The sequence below is a fragment of the Cyanistes caeruleus genome, chromosome 17 (assembly GCF_971803275.1).
Source record: "Cyanistes caeruleus chromosome 17, bCyaCae1.hap1.1, whole genome shotgun sequence".
Lineage (NCBI taxonomy): Eukaryota > Metazoa > Chordata > Aves > Passeriformes > Paridae > Cyanistes > Cyanistes caeruleus.
This window is the reverse complement of record NC_141717.1, coordinates 3,935,119-3,951,811: the sequence shown is the minus strand read 5'-3', so window position 1 is coordinate 3,951,811 and position 16,693 is coordinate 3,935,119. Positions and strand designations below refer to the sequence as shown.

Here is a 16,693-nt window from a genome sequence, read left to right as displayed (position 1 = left end):
ATGATAATATCTTAATGGCAAATCTTTAGGATTCAGGACTGATTTAACTTAAATCTTGAGAAAATTAGGAAAGTAGAATTTAACCAATGCAAAGTGTTTTTTAAAACTGTGCTTTGGTTGTTTCTAACACTAAAAATGGCAATTAGAGCCATCAGTTTCCCCTAGGGACAATGTCACAATGAAGATCACTGAGTGAATGTACCTGGTATAAATACGTGAAGATAACAGAGATTCAAAGAAAAAGTGAAGGAAGGAGGAAGCTTAAACTTCCAGCAAAATACTCTCTAGTTAAAGCAAAAACATTGAAAAAATGTGCAGCCACAGTGTTCAAATTCCTGTTATTTAGAGTGTTATTGGCAGCTGGTGCTTTCTGCAACCTCAGAATAAAGAGGATGGGACATGGGAAACGCTGCTGCTCATTTTCCACATCAGCCATAACCTCTCCTCATTTCTTTCCCACACCCTGAAGGAAAAGGAAGGCAATCCCATCAGCTCTTCAAGAGTCTTATGGAACTGAAAGCATTTTGCATTGTGCAAATTTCCTTGTGTTGCACACTGTCAATATTAACATTAACATTATTACAAACCAGCATTAGCATTACACAATTTCTCTGGGAATGTGGCTGGGTGGAAAACGTGCCAAAGATCCATTTGGCTGCTGCTCATCCCTTGTTGTGGCCTCACCAAACATTTCCCACCTTTCTGCTCCTTACTGTAATTTATTTTTTTCATTAAAAGGATACAACATAAGTTATTAATAGCTTAAACTTCATTTTATCACTATTAGATACAGACATATTCTCATTAAGGACAGAGAGAAACAGATTCTCCTGGCACATGGAATGTTTTATTAGCACCCCATGGATGGCATGGATCATCTTTCACTGCTAAAGAGGCATTATTTCCATGCTGAGATTAACTCCTCTCACAAAGCTATCACATGAATATTTCAATTCTTCCTTCATGCATAAGAATTCGGAACCAAGACTGAAAGATCTTTTGAAAACCTCTCCCTGTACTTGAAGAAAGCTCATGCAGCTATAAAATAATATTGCAGCAAAATCATGGCCTCACTTCTTCTACAAGCTGCAGATAAATAAGGGGACAAGGTGATAATATGGGATTATCTTCTTATTTCAGTAACCTAATTAATTTCATTTTGTTCACACTTTCATCTGGTTTCATTTTCTTAGAAATATTAATATTTCCACATACATGCACTTCACACAAAGGATTAGAAGTTTCCTAGCTCAGCAAGAGAGGGAGATGGAAATGGTCTCTGGCAGAGAAACGAATGAGCTGGAAGCCACAATCCCTCTATGCACAAAGCTATTCTCATACAACATGGGAATTACGTTTTATTTTTTTTAAGAGTGCATGTTATCAAACTTTCTACCAAATATGGCCACGTGGGAGTCATTACAAGACCTTCCATTCCATGATAATAATGAAAAGAACCCCAAGCCACCACAAATAAAGCAGAGAGAACTGAAAAAGAAAATCTGTTCAAACTACCATTAAGTTCTGCCATAAATAAGAACAGGTGGGAACGATGGCAAAGGAGATCAGAGACAAAAGAATGTCAGCACCACTGTCAAATGAGTGAACAGGGACTTTTTCCTGCACTTCCAAGCCAATAAATTGCTGCCACCTCTGTTTATGTGTGGCACAAAAAGCAGTTGGTGTGGACAGGCCAGTGATTACAGTGATGGATCTGAGCCCCTGCTGCCTTCATCCCTGTGATGCATCTTACCTGCATGGACAGCTGAAGGCAAAGGTTCTGCTGGAGCTTTTAAACAAACTGCTGCTGTGGCTGAGCCCCCTCAGCTCAGCCTAGAGCCACACAGCTCAGTTTAACTAACACAGAAACCTCAGCTCAGCCCAGAGCCACAGCTCAGTTTAACTAACACAGAGCCCTCAGCTCAGCCTAGAGCCACACAGCTCAGTTTAACTAACACAGAGCCCTCAGCTCAGCCTAGAGCCACAGCTCAGTTTAACTAACACAGAGCCCTCAGCTCAGCCTAGAGCCACACAGCTCAGTTTAACTAACACAGAGCCCTCAGCTCAGCCCAGAGCCACAGCTCAGTTTAACTAACACAGAAACCTCAGCTCAGCCTAGAGCCACAGCTCAGTTTAACTAACACAGAAAACTCAGCTCAGCCTAGAGCCACAGCTCAGTTTAACTAAAACAGGGACCTCAGCTCAGCCTAGAGACACACAGCTCAGTTTAACTAACACAAAAACCTCAGCTCAGCCTACAGCCACACAGCTCAGTTTAACTAAATCAGGGACCTCAGCTCAGCCCAGAGCCACAGCTCAGTTTAACTAAATCAGGGACCTCAGCTCAGCCTAGAGCCACACAGCTCAGTTTAACTAAAACAGGGACCTCAGCTCAGCCTACAGCCACACAGCTCAGTTTAACTAAATCAGGGACCTCAGCTCAGCCTAGAGCCACACAGCTCAGTTTAACTAACACAGAAACCTCAGCTCAGCCTAGAGCCACAGCTCAGTTTAACACCAGAGCCCTCAGCTCAGCCTACAGCCACACAGCTCAGTTTAACTAAAACAGAGCCCTCAGCTCAGCCTAGAGCCACACAGCTCAGCAGTAAAGTGTAGAACTTTATGGTGCACACCTTTAATTTTTGTCAAAATCTACATTTCTTCTCATTCAGCTGCTAGGAATCTGTCTAACAACCTACCTTAAAACAGACCTTTCACACCAGCAATGCTCATTTGTTCCCAAACACTGTGAATACTGGACAAAAGGATAAATACAAAAAGTTGAGTAGAAGATAATTATTTTTACTACTCCTGTGCAATAGTAAAAGATTTTAAATGGTGAAAATAAAAACCTGGGTCTAAATAGGGTGTTACAAATAAGAGTTGCTACAATACCCTTTTAATCACTGCAGTGAAGATGTCACCAGCAAATTTCTTACAAGGAATAACTGAGGGACTGATCACACATTTGCCTGAAGAGGAGAGCAGAAACCGACTTATTTTAGAGTTTTTACCTGATTCCCAGTTTCTCACACCTTCCAGAGGTGTATCCTGCATGTGCCTTCATTGGGCACCTTTTAAATCCCGTGCAATGCTGAACTGAGCTTCACAAAGGGAAAGGGCCAAGCCACCAAGCTGCCCACTTCCCATTAAAAAGGGAACCAGAGATTTGCAAAAGCAATCCTTCTATTCAAAATCTTGGCAAGAATCCCCAGGAAACAAAGAATCCTTTCTATATGAACAGGTAAATGTCAATTTAGCTGGGCCAATTTCCCCAAATCACTGCTTCTACAAACTAAGGGACATTTATAATGCATTAAAGTTAAGGAAAACTCCCCACAGTTTTCAGAAAGTTAAATTTATAACTGACAGTGACTGCTAAACTTCCAGGAACCTCTGGGACTGACACAGATAAGCATTTATTAGTTTTGTCTAGATCCCTTCATTCCATGTGACTGCATTTCTATTGCCCCAGGTTTAACCATTTCTTTTGTCAAAGCAGAGAGAGCAGAAAGCAAAGCTCGGAGCTGTCACATCTTCTGGCTGGACACACCAGGCCAGCCCTGGGGAGGGACAAATCAGGACAGGCCTGGGAAGGGCTCAGCTGCCAAGCCCCCAAAAATCCAGTTTTCATTGGGGGAAACATTTCCAGGTAAAGCACTGAGCTCACCCTGGTGCTCTGACTCCCAGTTTGTCTCTCTCAGCAGACTGTGATTTACTGTGATTTCCATGGAATGACCCATTTGGTGGCTGTGATTTCTCTGGTACTCTCAGAGCTCGAGAGTTCTTCAGATGTGTGCCCTAAGATCTGCATTTATAGAACACCAGCTGGTGCTTCACATTGAGCAAGTTCTGCTGTTACCAACATACTACAGGGCCTTGTTTCCCTAAATATAGGAGTGGTAAAATTATCCACAGTGTTATTCATCTATTACACTGAACTAAATAGTGCTTCCACTGATTTGTGATTTTTGTTATTGTTTCCTTAAAATGTCACAGTATCACAATTTTCCATTTGAAGAGAGAGTGTGATGACAGCTATACATAGATCCTCTTGGACTGCTGCTTTCAGCAGCGTCTGAAATATAAATTCCTAACCAGCAGAAATAGAAATTCCTAAGTGGCACTTTCAGAATCAAAATTTTAGGAGGGCACGTGACCAAAGCACGTGGCCACAATGAAAGCAGTTGGCAGTTCTGTCCCAAACTGGGATGGTCCCTCGGTCACAAGTCAGAGACACCAAACAGCCAAGAAAGACACTGAGAGAGATTACAACCCTTTACTACAAGGCTCACAAATACCAGTGAAGCATTTTGAGCCCAGAGCTCTTGGTTCTGCACATTTGCTCAGAAAAGAACTGAGAAAAAAATTGTTATGCACATCATTATCTCCTAAATTCTTAATAATACCACTCAGGCACTTTGTGCCACACACAGCAGCAGTCACAATGTGGGGCTGCTGCAAGCAGGAGGAAAACTAAATATCTTGTGCTACTGTGGCCATGATATACCCATCAGCCTGGTGATGGGTGATTTAGTTGTACCAGATCCACTAACAGAAGAAATGCATGAATAGAGACACTTCTGACAAGCTGTAAGAGGCAAGGCTAAAATAAAAATAGCATAGAAGAAAATGAGTAAGTGGCTCATTGTTAAAAAGGAATACCAACACTGCCATGTCTCCAAGCCCTGGCAGGTTCCAAAAGCACCTGAGCACAACAAGGCGGGTGCTGATTCCGTAAGGAGGCTCCAGGAATGGATGTCAAGGTATCACAGACATGCAAACACATGAGGAAAAATGGGAAATATTCCTGTGGAGATAATCTGCCAAATGGAAAGTCTTGAGAGCAGGGAGGGCTGCAGCTGTCAAAAAGCAATCTGTGGACTCTGAGAAGAGACAGAGGACAAAGAAATCACACCGTGGTGAGAGGGAGCACAGTCACAGGGGCTGCAACACCACACAAGGCATGGCTTTCCCTTCCAGCAAAGCCCCTTCTAATCTGGGACAGGATTAAAAATCCTTGGTCTGGTTTGGATCCTGTTTGGGATCCAGGCCACCAGCACCCCTGTCAGCCTGCCTGTACTGACATGAAATCTGGCTTAGTTCATTACCACAACTCAGATAATCTTTTCTTATGGGCAAGAGACTCTAAATTATTTCTTTTACTAACTTTTCAGATAGCAGTCTGGGTTTGAAAGCAGCTAAGCTCAAAGGGTTTCCAACAGACAGCTTTCCCATGTTGTTTTTATTCTCTCTTTTAAGTAATGATCAAACCTTACAGCACACCTGTGAGGAATGGCAGCTCTTCATAACACAGTGCCATTATCACAGTGCTCCAACCAGCCAGGATCATCTGAGATGCTAAATCAACGACTTTAGCCCAATTGGTGATTTAATTACAGCTAAGAAATACTTTATGAAGTTATTCACAGATGAGTAATATTATTCCCATTTTATTCTTTAAAAATCTTTTTGGTGAATTCAGTCTGAGGTACTAAAAACCACATCACTACAAAAGTGCAATGATTTGTGTTTAGGTTTTTTTCCCAACACTGATTTTAAAAGGTCAATTTCTGTATTCTCTTTAGGCAAGGAAGGGATTTTTTAGCTCTACAACACGACACAGCTAGACTGTAACAGCATTCCAGTGTTTTCTGGCACTCTACAGATGGGACTAACACAGACCTGTGCTAACATCAGGAGAACAGCTTTTCCTGCAATTAACCTTTACTGTAAGAACAGCCTGAGTGGATATTCAAGGAGAAACATGTAAAGGATCCACACCTCTGGAACATGTAGGAAAAGCAAGGTTATGTTCACCTGTGGCCCTAAGGGGTGCCTGTATCAGAAGGGCATATCTATACCTATATACCTATATACCTATATATATATATGTATCTATATATTATATATCTATATATCTATATATCTATATAGATATGTAGATTATAGATATATAGATATATAGATAGATAGATAGATAGATAGATAGATAGATAGATAGATAGATATGTATAGATATAGATGATATAGGTGATATAGATAGATAGATATAGATATAGATATAGATATAGATATAGATATAGATAGATATAGATATAGATATAGATATAGATATAGATATAGATGATATAGATATAGATAGATATAGATAGATATAGATATAGATGATATAGACATAGACATAGACATAGACATAGACATAGACATAGACATAGATAGATATAGATTAGGTATAGATAGATATAGATATAGATATAGATTATATAGATAGATGATATAGATATAGATATAGATATAGATATAGATTAGATATAGATTAGATATAGGTATAGATATAAATATAGCTATAGATATAGATATAGATAATTTTGATAGATATATAGATATAGATATAGATATAGATATAGATATAGATATAGATGATATAGATAGATATAGATATAGATATAGATATAGATGATTTAGATAGATATATAGATATAGATTATATAGATATAGATATAGATATAGATATAGATATAGATATAGATATAGATATAGATATAGATATAGATTAGATATAGATATAGATATAGATATAGATATAGATATAGATATAGATGATATAGATGATATAGATATAGATATAGATATAGATATAGATATAGATAGATATAGATAGATACTTTGCATGAAGAAGGTAACCTCACCTGTATTTTCAAAAGGTTAGGAGCCACACTTCTCAGAGTGAAATGTGAAATTCATTACAGCCCCATGGTTTCTAATCAGTTCTAGCAGTATCACTTCACCCCCTCAAAATGCCTCAGAAATATCTGTAAAGTTTTGTGCCTCATTTTGTTGGGTTTCCATCTTAGAAAAACCCAAACATCAAAAAGTGAATAATTACAGAAAGTTTTCACTTTATACTAGCAAAAACCATCATAATTTGGTGTATAACATGAGTGATTTCAATGACAGCCACCTCAGTCCTGCTATGTGAAATTGTTTAGTGTCAAGACATTTTAAAAAGCCTACCTTCAATGCAGAAACTATAAAGTAAGTAAAATATGCAGCCACAGTACTTCAGTTCATGAAAAAAAGATTCAGTGTACACACTTGGACAGACCTCACCTTGGAAACACTGAAGTTTGCAAAACAATTCAGATGCTACAGCAGTTTAATCACATGTATGTCTAAAAATGAGCAAGATTGCAAGAGGCTGTTTGCATGTTTAACTATCACAGAGCTCACAGAGCATGGAGTAATTCACTTAAAAGTGTGGCTGTTTAAAGTCTCTCTTTTTCTCCCATAAATAACTGGTTGGAATTCAATGCTAAGCCCTCCCTGACCCCTAAGAGCTCCAAAGGGCAGCTGCAGATGGTGCCCCTCGACTTGCTTACACATGAGAGAGTCTGAGGTCGACTTGTATAAACTGCTGGCACATTTAGAGCCCCCCTGGGAATTAGATTTGTTGTGTGCCAGTTCATCTTAATGATTTAAATTAGTGCAAAGTTCTCCACTTGAATACCAAGGCACCATCTCTACAGCCAGGGCTGGGCTGTTGGCAGCTTGCTGAGTGCTCCTGCAAAATGAAATTCAGATAATTCTTCACTCAAGCAGCATTTTCTGGTTTTTAAACTTGCTAGCTTGTTATTAAAATCTACTAGGTTAAGAAAAGAATAGCAACTCTTCAAATTTTACTGGAGAGCAAAAAAAGGGACTAAAATTGTTATTTTATATATGTGCCTTTTCCATTCCTGGTTACTTTTTAGATAACAATGATCATGAGAAGACTGAAACAACAATCATCTTCTAGTCTGGCAATCAGGAATCATTCCACATTTACCTCTGTCATTGATTTTCTGCTCCCTAGTGAGCAAATATCTGGCAACACCTAAATTTAAGCAAGATAACAAATAAAACAAGGAAGATTTGCATTTAACAATGCAATAAATTCCTCTGATTTTCAGGAAATAATCTTACTTTTTTCAGAAAAACCAAAATTCTTATCCACACAGCTGCTTCTCAACACTAGCCCCATCTTTATACCCAAACCCTGCTGTGAGCTGAGCCTTTAGAAAAGCCCCCAAACACTGCCCAGATGAAATAATTTCTGTAAGCAGCCCAGATCTGGGCTAAAATAACTAAAATAACTCCCTAAAATAACTCCAGGGTTTGACTGCACCCAATAGGTGCCAGCAGAACAAACCAGCACAGGCATCAGTCAGGGCTCTGCTCGCCCCTGCTACCTCTTTTCAGGATTTTCAGGGCATCAAAAATACAAATATAAAATCAAAAATGCAGAAGAAACAGAGGGTTAGCACACAGGAAAGCAAAGAGTAAAGTGGAATGATGATCAAGATTCTGAAAGCAAAGAATTGTTTTATAAATGTCCTCTTCTTGACACCTTGACACAGGATCCTGTGGCAGGATCCTGTCCCAGTCCACTGTGTTGGTAAGAAACAAAGCATTAAGGAGCAATTGATTTCCAGTTCTACACTTCCCTGGATCCTTTGGTTTCCTTTCCATACTTCCAAATGATAACACCCAGCTAAAGAAGAGATGTGGCCCAGCAGCCCAGACAAACCTGGGGAGAACAGGTGAGAGAAACCAGAAATATTAAACATTTGTTTCATTCCAAGTAACAAAATTTCCTTCAGGAGCAGCGTCCTTAATGCATTCCAAAGTGCCATTCAGATCACTTCCAGTCAGACTGATGTAGAATAATGAAAATCACTGCTGTGCCCCTGATTATTGTACCTGTTTGTGTGTGTGTGGAGCTAGAACCGAGCTGCTTTTCTGTTTGTTTTGGTCAGGGCTGCAGATTTTCACTGAAATAATTATACTACACTGCTACTTCACATAATTCCCCTCCAGGTATAAGCTGGAGAGATAATGTTATTACTTGGGAATAACACTCAGAAGAACTGTACACTCAGGAGGGAAGAGCTGCTTCACAGTGATGAAATAGATAAATTGGCACTTCTCCGGGTGCAATCAAGAGATATGAGACTGAGTCTGCATCTATTACCATGGCATCAGAATGCTGTGATATCATCCTTGTAGCAGCCCTCTGATGTAACTCTATCTCCAGATTACAGAGAGAAAGCCAAAATCAAACCTCAAAAGGCAAACACTGCAGCAGGATTTAAGAAGCTGGAAGAAGACTCGAGTGGAATTTACATACTTGAATCCCAGGATGCAAAATTAAAAACCCTACTTAAAGGAAGAAAACCCGAACCCAAACATACTTGGCAATAAAAAAGAACCCAACAGTAACTAGTCCATTAATTAAATAATGAAGAGCCCCTGTCACTGTCTAAATGTTTGCTGCAGGGTTCTCTGGGGCTGGAGAAGAGTTGTGCATCAAGTTTGGGGTTTTTCCTTGGTGCTGAACAGTGCTCAATCCCAGACCTGTGTGCTGTGATCCAGCCTGGTTTCCCTTGCATGCTGCTGCTTTCTCTAAGAAAAAAGCTCTGAGGGATTTTTTTGGCTTGCCATGGTCCAACCCCTGCAACTGTGGTGCCTGTTCCCACTTTGGGCTCCAAACTACAGTGTGCCAGCCCTTTAAACTGCCTGGTTCAAATCTTATCACTGAGGGTCAATCTATCTAGACATGAAGATAAAAAAATCAAGCAGAAAAACCCAAGCTTTATAAACTGCTTACCACAACTAGAACAAATCACAGGGAATTAATTTATGAAGATACAGGGAATTAATTTAATTTATTGCAGTGAAATGGAAGGTCAGATTCCTTCACTTTTAGGGGGAAAAAAAGTGTATTAAAAAAATAAAAACATGCATTTAGCACTGGGAACAAACAAAATGACAAAGGAAAACAGAAAGGCAGCAATATCATGTTCATGGTGACAGCTCTGACTCCAGGGACTGTTTGTGTCCTCAGCCCACAGACCATTTGGAATTTTGGTTTTGCTGTCCATCTGCAGGGGAGAGGATGCAACCACCACAGCTTTTGGAGAGAGGAACATGCCTTTGAGCCCTGGATGTTAATCCCAGCTGGACAAAACAGATTTGCAATAAACTCCAGGCCCCTGGGGAATGCTGAATTCCCTGGGCTGGAGCCCAGCACTTTCCAAGAAAGCACAGAAAGGGCTCGAGTCTCTCTTCAGGCACCAACAGCCCTTCTCTGCAGTGACGAATTCTGCTGCTCCAGCTTAGATTCTTGGAGGATTTAAGTCTCCATGACCTTGCCCAGGTCACACTCTACTTTCCTGCATAGCAAGAAGGAAAGGCTGACACCATAGTAACCCAAATCTCAGCCTGAAACCATGGTAACAGGATCATCTTGCTTCAGGCACGCTACCAGAGGTGCCCAGCACCATTTCAAAATATTCAAATTGAAATAAACTGCTTTCGAGCAAATCAATTCCCTGACCCCGATTCCTACAAATTATTCCAGTGGAGAATTTCAAGGTAGGCTGGAGCTCCCATCAGAACCTTCAGGGGAATGTGCCTGTGATTTATCTTGGTGCATCAAATAATGGGTGGTTAGAAAATTCTGTCCTCAAATTCCCTTGAAACGGTGGCACAGAAAGACAGAAGGGTCTCCATCTGTTCACCTGTGGATATTCTTAAAAGCCTTTCCTGTGAGTTTCTCCTTTAATATAGAAAAATGCTTCAGAAAGCACCCTGGTAGTGCAGTCTAACGAAAATGGAGAAAATATAGGGGGGGAAAAGCCTTTTTGAACTGACCAGCTCCTTTTATTTTCATCAGCCTTAGGGTTATTTGAAGCCCTAATAAGTGCAAGCTCGCTGCTCTCAGTTTCATTAATCTTAAACTTATTTGTAGAAATAACAAGTCCAAGATTTTCTGACAGAAATGTGATTTCCATGTGATGTTTTTTCCTTTAAGCAACCATAATTAAGAAGAGAGAAAATGTAGCCCGGCTCTTCGAGCTTTCCTGCAGGCTATCACCGAATTTATGATCTTTACGCCTCCTGTTTGTCTGGCAGGAGTAAAACAGGGTTTGGATCACAGTTTGTTGTGTCTCATGGAACCCAAAAACCACCATGGCCAGGTTCCCTCACAGAAAGGTGCAGTGGGATGTGCACACATTAGAAAAGAAGCAAAAGGGATGGGGAGAAACACTGAGCAGGACTGAGGTGATGCCATTTATTCAGGTGGAGAGGTTCTTCATTTGTAAGAACTCGAGGAGATGATTAAATACAAAGGAAGAAACTGACACCAAAAAAAAATTCTACATATGAGAGATCATTTTTTCTACAATTTCTGCAATGAGAAATTGCAGTAAGTTAACTCCAGCTTGTTTCATAAGGTGTTTTACTGCCTGACTCCCACTGAATTCTTATGGAACAGGCTGCCTGTAGGTGATGGCTTTTCCTAATGAGATCTGCTACAGGTTTTTAAGCCAAAGAGTTTATTTCAGAAAACTATTTAAAAAAAAACCCCTAATTTAACTGTCAATATTTAATTGTCCACATAAATGTCAAATCCTTTAGCTGACATTACTGTTTTATTGGCATGAGGCTACTGACATGCTGTAACACATGTTAATTGTGCATTGCATCATATTTCACCTAATTAATTATGGCCTTTCTTCATGATGAATGTCCTTGGCTTGTTATATTGTTAGCAAGGGTAAACAGGAGCACACCATTTAACTTTATACCAGTAGTTTTAAAAGGTATTTCTTCCATTTTTCCTCTTCATTTTTTTTTCTCTTATGCTAAATAGCTCTGCTGCACACAGCCATATACAGAATATAAATTAAATGCACAGAATATTCATCTGTGAAAAACCAATCTGTGTGCACAATGCCCATTATATAGAAGCAGGAAAAGATCATTTCAAATCGAGTCAGTTTTCGAGTCCAGAAGTGTGATTTGCCCATGCAATTCCTCAATGGCTAAAATACCTGAAAAGCAAAACTTGAGCCTGTTATTTAGGGATTTGGGGCAAATATAACAGCTCAGAAATTAGTAAATGAAAGAAAAGCTGATTTTTTTCTAACCCTATTTCCTGTTTGTCTGACAAGCACATGAAGCAGCCAGTCAATGATATTAAAAAAATCGTTAGGCTGAAGCCAACAGTAATATTATCATCTGATTAACCAAAGCATCATCAATTCCATAAGGCAATGGAAGACATTATTCCCCTCAGAGATTTCTTCACTTCTATACAAAAAAGCAAAATGAGAAAGTGCCTCTTGAGCTGCACAGCTCGTACTGATGAGCTGGGATGGGATTGTGCCCTTTGGAAATATATGTGTACACATACAAATAATTCTAGTGCCTGGATGTACACACCCCAAAACCCTGAATAAAACACACCTTCAGCTGTCCCTAAAATGAATAAAATTAATAAAATACAACTTGAGCTGTCCCTGCCCACCTGCAGAGAGTCTCTCTGCCAAAGCCATTACCGTGGAAAGCATAAGGGGGCTCTCCTCAGTCCAAAGATGCTTCCCAGACACATTTCATCTTCTCAGCATCACACATTTATCCCTATCCTAAGGCCTGCTGCAATTCAACTGCTTTTACCAGGCCTGCCAGCAGTTCTCCAGTCAACAGCAGGAAATTATTAGGACTATTTTATTCATCTTGTGCTCACACTCCAGCCCATGCTGCCTGTTCCCTGCTGTGTCCCAGGGAGCTCATCCCATTAACTCCCCCTGCTCCCACTTTCTCTGGCACTGGCCTCAGCAGTGTATGAATACATTGTGCCCCATATTTACACACCTATTAGTGGCTAAAAACCTCCCCTCTCTCCAGCTGGAATGGCATTATACCCATCTGAGCTCTTTATATATCAAATTTATTTGCAGGTAAACACAAAACAAACGGGATGATTCTCTGGCAAACAAGGTGTTTGGAGCAGCAGTGAATAGAAATTGCATTCTGACAGGTTAGCTCTTCTGCATAAGTTCTGAAGCTGCTATTATGGTTGGAAAAACATTTATGCAAACTGCTCAGAAATTTGCCTTGGTCTACTGCCCATCCAATATCTTATTTCTCCTATGGAGTCTCATTTCAATGTAATCATATTCCCAGTAAAAATTGAATAGTGCAGGAATGGGAAATTCAACACAAGTTATTCAGTCTAAAATACATGAAAGACTATTAAACCTGGCCATAGGGTTTGTAGGAGGGGGAGGGGAATGTTTACTTGACTATATTTTATATTTTATGTGAAATTTTGATTTTATAGTAAATATCCCTGCCGATCCCCTTGCCACTTCCTTCTGTAGTAAACATGATCTGGTGCAAACATAAGGCTTATTTCAAATCCTAAAAGGTAATTAAAGCTGAGAGAGTCCAGAAAAACAAACAACAACAACAAAAAAAAGATCACCGATGGTTCTCCTGTGCCTAAGGGAAGTTTTAATTAAAAGTCACAGGAGAATAATCTGTAAGAAACAAAAATGAGATGGCTGCTGTTAATTTGCCTGGGTCTCAGGCAGATAAACAGTAAATATGCAACAACTAAAGCTGCTGTGGTTTTATTGTTCACTTTAACACTTGCTGGCAAAGCTCTGCCCTCATCTCCCATGTCCTGAGCTCTCCTTGGCAATGCCAAGAGGCTGGGGCTGCAAATTCCACCAGGGAAACTGCAGCACCAGAGCCAGGCATTGGCACCAGACAGCTTTCTGTGGGATGAGACAGGATCCCAGCTCACCAATTCCCCTGGTGTGAGACAGGATCCCAGCTCACCAATTCCCCTGGGATGAGACAGGATCCCAGCTCACCAGTTCCTCTGGGGTGAGGAAGGATCCCAGCTCACCAATTCCCCTGGGATGAGACAGGATCCCAGCTCACCAATTCCCCTGGGGTGAGGAAGGATCCCAGCTCACCAATTCCCCTGGCATGAGACAGGATCCCAGCTCACCAATTCCCCTGGGGTGAGACAGGATCCCAGCTCACCAATTCCCCTGGGGTGAGACAGGATCCCAGCTCACCAATTCCCCTGGTGTTATGACAGGATCCCAGCTCACCAATTCCCCTGGGATGAGACAGGATCCCAGCTCACCAGTTCCTCTGGGATGAGACAGGATCCCAGCTCACCAATTCCCCTGGGGTGAGACAGGATCCCAGCTCACCAATTCCCCTGGGGTGAGACAGGATCCCAGCTCACCAATTCCCCTGGTGTTATGACAGGATCCCAGCTCACCAATTCCCCTGGTGTGAGACAGGATCCCAGCTCACCAATTCCCCTGGGATGAGACAGGATCCCAGCTCACCAATTCCCCTGGCATGAGACAGGATCCCAGCTCACCAATTCCCCTGGGGTGAGACAGGATCCCAGCTCACCAATTCCTCTGGGGTGAGACAGGATCCCAGCTCACCAATTCCCCTGGGGTGAGGAAGGATCCCAGCTCACCAATTCCCCTGGTGTGAGACAGGATCCCAGCTCACCAATTCCTCTGGGGTGAGACAGGATCCCAGCTCACCAATTCCCCTGGGATGAGGAAGGATCCCAGCTCACCCCCTACAAGCCCCTAAAGCAGAATAAAATTCCTGCTCCAGCTGTTGGACACAGCCCTGGACTCTCAAATTGCCTCACAGAAAACCAGCAGGGAACAGCCTTGCTTTGCTCCTTTTCCAAAGAGCAAGAGGAAGTGAAAGGATTCCCCCTTTCCCCCCTTGGCTCTGCCTCCAGCTTTTGTAGGGAATTGATCATTTTGCAGTCTGGGATTCTCTGGGGCTGAGGATCTGCTGTCCTTTCCATCCCCAGAGCCACAGCAGTGAGGATCTGCTGTCCTTTCAGTCCCAGAGCCACAGCAGTGAGGATCTGCTGTCCTTTCAGTCCCAGAGCCACAGCAGTGAGGATCTGCTGTCCTTTCTTATCCCAGAGCCACAGCAGTGAGGATCTGCTGTCCTTTCATTCCCCAGAGCCACAGCAGTGAGGATCTGCTGTCCTTTCTTATCCCAGAGCCACAGCAGTGAGGATCTGCTGTCCTTTCTTATCCCAGAGCCACAGCAGTGAGGATCTGCTGTCCTTTCCATCCCAGAGCCACAGCAGTGAGGATCTGCTGTCCTTTCTGCTCCCACAGCCACAGCAGTGAGGATCTGCTGTCCTTTCTCCAGTGTCAGACCAGGAATCTGGGATCTCCCCTTGTTTTGGGAAGAAGGATGCTTGGTGCACTGTGTGCTCACAGAATCCCACAGCTGCATCCAGCTGCTGCTGAGAGCAGGAACTGCCACAGATTCAATTCCTTTCTTGCAAGGGGAAAATTTCACTGGAGATGAAAAATGGCTTATTTGTATTTGCTCGGAAATCTTTCCCCAACTTTATCACAACCAATGGACATCAATGTTAAAATCCAGTAAGACAACCACTTTTTTTTATATATATATATTTTTTTGTCACATTAATTTTTATTACTTTTCTGCATCCATAAGAAAGAAAATCACATGTATTTGGGATTTTCTTCTTGTTACACAAGTGAAAATCTCTACTGCCACTTACCTACCTCCCCAGTAATTGTGTGTTTCAATAGGGTAACTTATCAATTCAGCCATTTGCAGGTAAATAAGCAGCAAATCAGTTCTTCCTACAGTATATGTTGAATTGTGCTATTATTCTACACACAGCAAGTGCCAATTTTTTACAAAATCAGTAAGTGTCACAATTATAAGCAGAATTACTTGTTAAAACTTAAGAAGCAGATAAAACAGCAAACAGGAACGCTGATTACCCAATAAACGTTGAAAAAAGGGAAAATGTCTGTGTCTGATGAGACCAGTAAAATATTTTTTGTTCTATGGGCAAGATGCATCTCTTCAAAATGTAATTTTTGGTTGAAAACATTTTTGAAGACCATCATTTTAAGTGTTTCCCAAGTTACAGCATAAGTATTTTTCCTGTGAAACATTTACAAATACTATAATTAACCACTGTGGCACTGAAAAACAGAGATCCTGCATCCATTTACACTTCTTGGTAGCTGTGTTTAGAGAAACCTCAAAGGGCAGTGAGGAGGCAGTGTCTGACCAGCGACTCTGCCCTGGTTTTCTGTCTGCTTGGCCGTGCTTCTTGCCACAAGGACCTTCCATGTGGAGAGCTCTGATCTGTTTGGTGCAGAACCGACAGAGCCTGTGGAAAACACTGGGAATAAGGCAGGTGTGAGAGAGCTAAAAGCCTGGCTCCTGCTTTTTGCCTGCTGTAATCAGTGTCCAGCTCATGGAACTGCAGGCTGAGCCCAGGGGAATGAATGGGAGCACAGCCACAATGATGTCCTGTCCCAGCAGCACCAGCAAATCGTGCCTCCAGTACTGTGATCCATCACCAGCCACCAGAAATTAGTGACCACAAGTTGATCCAAGATCAGTGGAATCATCCCACTTTGTACCTCAGTGACCACAAACCTCATCCCCTACCCTGCCTCTTCCCCTTGCAGAGCTCCCACTTTATCCTCCAGCCTGGCAATAAAACCTCAGTCCCTGTGCAAACACAGCTGAATTTCCTGCAGTCTCCTCTATCCCTCTGAGGCACCTGATTAAAAGCAGACATTGATATTGTCCCTGAAGCCTCCAGCAGTGCTGTAATGCCCAAGTTACCACTGCACCCTGCTCCCCAGTGTCGCTGCCTTTGCCAGCAGTTCCCTCCTATAATCAGGTTTATCCCCGTGTTTTCTTGGCCCCACTCCTCCTCCTAGGATGACAACATTGCTTCTCCAGAGATTTCCAGTCCAGCTCACTTCTGTCCAGAACACAAGGGATGAAGTGAGAA

General features: G+C 41.7%; 1 protein-coding gene across 17 annotated transcripts in view; it reads right to left on the bottom strand.

Moving 5' to 3' along the window:
* RBFOX1 (RNA binding fox-1 homolog 1) overlaps positions 1-16,693 on the bottom strand; it is a 1,112,502-nt gene that overhangs the window by 911,044 nt on the left and 184,765 nt on the right. The gene's annotated exons all lie outside the window — the stretch shown is intronic.